The sequence below is a fragment of the Phacochoerus africanus genome, chromosome 3 (assembly GCF_016906955.1).
Source record: "Phacochoerus africanus isolate WHEZ1 chromosome 3, ROS_Pafr_v1, whole genome shotgun sequence".
In the NCBI taxonomy this organism is placed as follows: Eukaryota; Metazoa; Chordata; class Mammalia; order Artiodactyla; family Suidae; genus Phacochoerus; species Phacochoerus africanus.
This window is the reverse complement of record NC_062546.1, coordinates 198,978,781-198,984,780: the sequence shown is the minus strand read 5'-3', so window position 1 is coordinate 198,984,780 and position 6,000 is coordinate 198,978,781. Positions and strand designations below refer to the sequence as shown.

The 6,000-nt window shown below is 52.7% G+C and overlaps 1 protein-coding gene across 1 annotated transcript in view; it reads left to right on the top strand.

The window, feature by feature from the left end:
• Positions 1 to 1,155: 1,155 nt before the first annotated feature.
• Positions 1,156 to 6,000, top strand: part of NGEF (neuronal guanine nucleotide exchange factor) — a 120,329-nt gene continuing 115,484 nt past the window's right edge. Inside the window, exon 1 of the mRNA XM_047773785.1 lies at positions 1,156 to 1,369. The gene's annotated coding sequence lies outside the window, so the exon portion shown is untranslated. The remainder of the gene's footprint in view (positions 1,370 to 6,000) is intronic.

Here is a 6,000-nt window from a genome sequence, read left to right as displayed (position 1 = left end):
CACGCCCGTGAACGTGGAAGAAGACCCTCCCTCAGTGGAGCTCTAAGGCATGAGCATCCTCCCAGATGCCTCGAGTGGAGCCTGTGAGGGACTCTGAGCAGACAACCCATCTAAGCCAGCCCAGATTTCTGACCCACAGAAACTGTGAGTCGGCAGATGTGTGTGGCTTCAGGCCACTACATCTTGGGGTTAGTATTTTGCCAGCAATGGATAGCGAATAAAATGGCTAATTTGAGTTTAATATAAAAATGGACATTCTGGCAATTAAACTTGGCAAATAATGGTAGTGGTTAAGAGAGCCCAGGTTGGGGATACCCACTGGTTGGGGTTTAATCCCGGATCCCCAACTTATAGCCATGTGGCTTTGAGCCAGGTGATCAACTTCTCTGGGCTCTGTTTTTGCATCTTTAAAAGGGGCATAAGGGGGCTAAGAATTGTGGCTCACTGCGTTAAGAATCCAACGTACTCTGTGAGGATGTGGTTTCGACCCCTGGCCTCACTCAGTGGGTTAAGAATCTGGGGTTGCTGTGAGCTACAGCATAGGTCACAGATGCAGCTCAGATCCTGCGTTGCTGTGGCTGTGGCGTAGGCCTCAGCTGCAGCTCCAATTTGACCGCTGGCCTGGGAACTTCCATATGCTGCAGGTACAACCATAGAAAGAAAAAAAAAAAATGGGTATAAACCTCTGCTTGTAGAGACAGTGCAAGGATTACCTAAAGCGATTATGTTAAGTACTTAGCTCAGTACCTGTCATTAGAGAGAAAGAAGCTGTTAGCAATAATAATAATTAATAATAACAGTAACAGAGCAGCGAGAGTCCCCTATCCGGAAGTGACGGACCGAGGCAGGACGTCATGTGCAAGAAGTGAATGGAGCCCTCAGGGACCACGAGCCCTTTCTCACAGCTCAGACTGAGTGTTTTGTGGCTGCCTGGCCAGGGCTCGGGGGTGAGAGTGGGGGTGCCAGGGGCCGAGGGACCACCAGGGTCACCTTGCTCAAGGCGGCAGCACCAGCTGCTCCCGGCCTTCCCCGTGTGTGGCCATCTCCTCCTGCAACGATGACCTCTGGGTCAGGTGGGGGTGGCCGCCACCCTGGCCGGGCCCATGGGGCCCAGGAAGGCAAACACCCAGGCAGGAAGTGATTGTCACGGGCACGGGGCCAGCGCGGGGCCAGGCGGGTCTGAAGGTCGGGAATGCTTTCCCGGGAGCCTCTCCCAGGAGAGGACAAAGGCTCTGGCTGCACGATCTCTGCAACAGAGGGAGGGCTTCCGGACCCACCGGCCTGCTCCGAGGTCCCCACGGCACAGACGGACGGGAGAGCAAGAGCCATTGGGGCTGCCACCCCCAGGAGCTCCTCAGCAGCAGGGCAGGTGAGCAGAAAGTTTGGGCATTTTTTCTAAGGAAATGCGATGAAACAAGAGGTGGGGTGGGGCTGGCGGCCGGGCAGGCACGTGAAGGGCGAGGAGAGCCCCTCAGCCCTCCACTGAGAAGGAACCCCGAGGGGGAAACAGGCCCATATTTCACTCTGGAGGTAGGGTTGCGTCGTGACTTCCCCGTGCTCCTGCCAGACTCGGGCACCCTGTCTGAACTGGGTGAATGCTCCTTCTGGGCTCCTCTCTGAGAAGGCTGAGGAGCAAGTGAGATGAACAGGATGGGTTGCATCTTCTGCGGGGCCCCGGCAACATGACGAGGCTGGGCCCCCTGTTCGACAATGAAGAATTTCAAGAATTAGGAGTTCCCGTTGTGGCTCAGCAAAAAGGAAACTGACTAGTATCCATGAGGATGCGGGTTCGATCTCTGGCCTCGCTCAGTGGGTTAAGGATTCTGAGTCACCGTGAGCTGCAGTGTAGGTCGTAGACATGGCTCAGATCTGGCATTGCTGTGGCTGTGATGGAGGCTGGCAGGTGCAGCTCTAATTCAACCCATAGCCTGGAAACTTCCCTATGCAGCAGGTGCAGCCCTAAAAAGGAAAAAAAAAAAAAAAGGAATTTCAAGAATTAAGAATTTCAAAATTATTAAGAATAACAACAGCAGAGCGTTAAACCAAGCGAGGGGCCTTTCTAAGGGCAAGGCCCTGTGTGACTGCACGAGCCACACGCCCTCGGCTCCAGCCTTAAAAATAAACGTCTGTGTAAACTGTGAAGTGCTAACAAACTGTGATTGCTCTGTGCCCGTGGCCCCACTCTCAGAGGCAGAAAACACACGCGGGTGAATGGAAGTCACAGTGGTGAAGTGACAGCTCACTGCCACTGCCCCCGCGGCTCAGGGTCCCACCCTCCCAGCTTTCCAGACTTGCGCCCTGGGCTGGCATCAAGCCAAAGCCTGGGGGGACTCAAGTGTCTGGGGACAGAGCTTTCTTGGATGAAGAGGGTTGGTTGTTCTTTTTGATTGTGATTTAAAATTGGGGGTGTTCACCCAATCCCTAGCTCGGTGGAACTGGGCTTGTGATCCTGCAGTTTTGACAGTTCTGCTGAGTTCTGACCATAGTGATTGGACCAGCGCTTGTGTTCTCGCAGTAAGACCAGTGGGGGGAAGGGCCCAACATCCCCCACACCCCCGCGCCTTTGTCCTCTCCTCTCCTTCTCCCTCTCTGCTTTTGCACTCACCTTTTCTCTTTCCATTCCACTCCTGCCCTTGGCATTGCTTAGCCTCGCAGCAGTAGAGGCCACTACCTCCAGGGGTGTCTTAAGCTTTCTGGTCCATGAAAACAGACAACATCTTCCCTGACCCCACTCTCAATGCCACGCCTTCCTGGCATCCAAATTGTCTTGAAACCCCTTGGAGGGGTTCCCCAAAGGCGAGGCAGGGGGGGGTCACGCCAGTGACGGTGAACAGATTTGAAGGAAGATCACTGCTTTAAGAACTTCTCCTTGCCTGTGGGAGACGTCTCTGGCCTCGGTGAGGGCATCCCCGGGTGTTCACACCAGTGGACACACCGGCCCAGAGGCCCGAGAAAGAGGCTGCTTCTAGCTCTGCTGGCTCTTCCTTGGGCGCTGGAGCCACTAGTTGCCCCAGCAGCTGGCGAGCCCACCAGTCCTACCTCAGACAGCCTGTCTCCCAGGACAGGTCCTTCCCCAGCTCCGTGAGCCCAGTGCCGCCCTAAGGAGGGGTCAGTGCCGATGCCCAAAGGTTGCCGCCAGCACTGTCCTAGAATGACAAAACGCCTTCCTTTCTTTTTTTCATCACATAATCACTGAGCGCCCGGGATGGATGAGGCTTTGAAGAGAGGCTGGGGGCACACAGGGGACCAGGGCGGTCCTCAGGCTGGCAGAGGAGAGCCAGTTAGAGGCCTCTTCTCCATGAAGGAGTCACAGAAACTTCCCTAAATGCAAGAATGGTTTTGGGGTCATGGGGCTGGGAGGCCCTTTGGCCACCTGAGCAGAGGGTACCATCTCTGAGCCTACGGGCTGCTCCGTTTCAGATGCCCCCTAGGCGCCTTCGGGGAGCCCAGACCAAGAGAACGTGTCCAAGAAGGACGGTCAGCCTGACTCCTTTCCTGAGTGGACACTGGTTCTGGAGGCCCAGCTCCCTGGGAGACCATGCTGTGCCTGGGCAGAAGCCTTGCCCACGAAAGACGCCACATTTTCTGGAACATTCCTTAGCATGTGTCCTCTGGGAGAAGGGCTCAGGTGGCTGATTAAGCACTTGGGTGTCTGGGAACCTGGGTCAGACCGTCTCTCAATCTTTTTATCTCCACTGGCCTTACCTTTGCTATGGGGAAAAAAAAAAATCACATGTGCGAGTTGGGGAGGGGATTGTCAGAGGGATATCAGGGAGGCCGGCATGGAGGAGGTGGCCTTTGAGCTGCGCATCGTTAAGCAATCTTACATCCCTTCTCAATTATTTCACAAGAGGAGAAGAACTGATGGGCACGGCTTTATATATTACAAAGTGAGTGCTCCCACTTGACAATAAGGTAGCAATTAATTTGTTCACATTTAGCCTAATTGAATGTTGCAAGTTCTTGAAATAGCACTCTTCCACAGAGAGCACATCCCCAGGGCAGGGGACAGCAGGGTTTTAACAAGGTGAAACAGGAGCCCCACAGGGCCTAGGGAAAGGAAGCAGAGGCAGGGACCTGGGGAGGCAGGAGGCCTGGGTAAAGGATGCTGACAGCACATGTTTGCTAGAGCAGAGGGAAGCTGGGGGGAAGGGGCCCTAACCCATGCGGGCTGGGTCCCAAAGGACCCCAGACATCACCAAAGGGGTCCGTGTGGCCAGCATGTCTGTGGGCAGCCACCCCTCACTTTACCCCAGCACTAGCTGACTTTGCCTCCGTTTGGCTGGTGGTGGTGACAGGGGGAGGTTGAGCATCAGCACAGGTGTCTCCCAGCTAGGAGTTCTGCCCATCAGTTACCCAGGTCTTTGAGGAGTTTAAAATGGAGCACTGATTCATTATTATTTAATGACTATGTTTCCTATCAGAAATAAACCCTTCAAAACATAGGCTTTCCAGAGGACAAGCAGCTTGGACCATGCCTTAAAGAGCTCAGAGAAGCTTGGGAGCCACCGCAGGCAGGGACCGGCAGGGATTAGGAAGGCAGACAAGCTGGACCTGAGGACCTTGACCCCCAGGCTCCGTCCAGAAGTGACAAGGGTCAGTCCCGGGTGGCCGATGTGGGGAGCATTGTTCAGTCTCACATGCTGGTTTGCACAACTGCTTCTCCAGATTTCAATCCACCCCAACAGTGTGCGCCTTGGCGGACCGACTCCTCAGGAAGGAGTTTGCCGCGTGCGCACCCTGGGCCAGCAGTGATGTGACAGAACCCCTGCCTCTCTCCCAAGCTCCCCACCTTCATTCCAGGCCCCTCAGCTGCCTCTGCCCCCCAACCCCTTTACTGTTGTCCAAATAAGTAGATTAAGAAAACCCAATTTGCCACTCACTGCTGATTCATTTGGCCTTCCTGAGCCAAAACAGATTCCCGTTAAATCCCACTAATGGGACGAAAAGCTTCCAAGTATTTGAAATTTATAAAACCTTGGCATAATGGGCTTTGTTTTTCATGATGCGCTCTAGACATAAATCTGTTCTTGAAAGCAAGTACATCTATAAAGACATATTTGCCCTCTTCTGAGCCACAACAACATTCCTGGATGGATTCTTATACTCTGGAGGAAAGCCTTCTTTTCTGCTGAGTTCCTTTTTAGGAAGTTAGCTTTGAACTTGAAAATGACTTTCAGGTCCTTTGTTTCTGGATTAAAAAGGTATCTGGCACATGGACAATTTTTCCTTGTGCCTGAAATATCAGAGCAGTTGCCTGGAACTAACTTTCTACAGTTTTCTGGCCTCCTTGGAGCTGATTCAGAGTCAAGATCAAAGTCACTTGCAGTCGACTAATGCGGGTTCCAAGTCAAGGGTGAGACAGGGAGATTCCAGCTTGGGGTCAAAGTGAGGCCATCTGGATGCTCAATCAAAGATAAACAGATCCACCGAAGCTAGGCTTGGAAAAACATGATTAGAGCTGATTTGCGCATGCATTGGCAAAATATCACAGAAACAGCCAAAGTAAAGTAGCACGGGTGATGCTTGGCATCATTAAACCGTGGCCACAGGCTTCAGGGGTCAAGGTGGCCTTCTTGTAAACACTGGGCCCCAGGCTGGATCTCTGTCTGCTTTTTGTCTCTCTTTGAACTCTCTATAATCTGATAAGGCTGTTTTCTTGGGAAGGACTGTTTGCTTTAAGTAAGACTATCCTAAACTAAAGGCGGTGAGAAATAGATTACAAACCATGCTCTTAACGCTTTGCCAGAACCAGGCTGTCTCCACCACTTGCTGGCTGTGTGACCTTGACTGAGTCAGTCAACCTCTCTGAACCTCCACTTTCTCTACAGTGAAAATGAAGGGCATGGGACAAGACAGTAATGACCACATAGGTTCATCAAGACAATGAAGGAATGGATGACAAACCACTCAATGAGTAGGGAGTGTGGCTCTCACAACTAGTCTGCCAGGGGCCTTGAGAAAGAAAACAGACCCTTTTTTTCCAATATGGGAGTTGAC